Raw genomic sequence first — 783 nt, 5'->3', positions numbered from 1 at the left:
AAAATAAACTAGTAATTATATTAATTAATTCAACTAGTTCAACTAAGCATTTACTAAAAAAACTAGTTCTATATATTAATTCAACTAGTTCAACTAAGCATTTACTAAAAATAAACATTAACATATTTCTAATTCATCTAACATAACATTTCTAACATTATTCTAAAAATAAATTAACTATAGATATAGTTCTAATTAATCTAAACATTAGAAAACAGAAAATAAGTAAAAATATATGTGTGTGTGTAGGGTTTGTATATGTGTGTACGTACATGTGTAGTGTACGTGTAGTGTGTGTGTGTGTGTGTGTCTGTGTGTATGTGTGTGTGTGGTGTTTGTAGTGTGTGTGTGTGTATGTGTGGATGCGTGTGTGTGTGTGTGTGTATGGACGGGCCGGGAGCGTACGGGCGGCGGGGGCGGCGACGACGGGCGGCGGGGCCGGGGACGGCGACGAGACGGGCCGGCGGCGACCGGGGCCGGACGGCGACGATCGAGACGGGCGCGGCGGGGCGGCGACGACGACGGGCGGCGGGGGCGCGCGGCGACGACGACGGGCGGCGGGGGCGCACGGCGATGACGACGGGCAGCGGGGGCGCGCGGCGACGACGACGGGCGGCGGGGCGGCGAGGGCGACGGCACGGCGGCGCGGTGGCGTCATCGTCGGCGGAGAGACTCTCGCGCGATTCGTGGAACGAGAAGTGGCGACGATAACTGAATTTTTGTAAGTGCCATATATATAGGACTGCCCTTTCGTACCAGTTGGAGCCACCAACCGGTACTAAA

This window comes from Triticum aestivum, chromosome 6B, assembly GCF_018294505.1.
Source record: "Triticum aestivum cultivar Chinese Spring chromosome 6B, IWGSC CS RefSeq v2.1, whole genome shotgun sequence".
NCBI lineage: Eukaryota > Viridiplantae > Streptophyta > Magnoliopsida > Poales > Poaceae > Triticum > Triticum aestivum.
The sequence above is the reverse complement of the archived record's forward strand: the minus strand, read 5'-3'. Positions refer to the sequence as shown.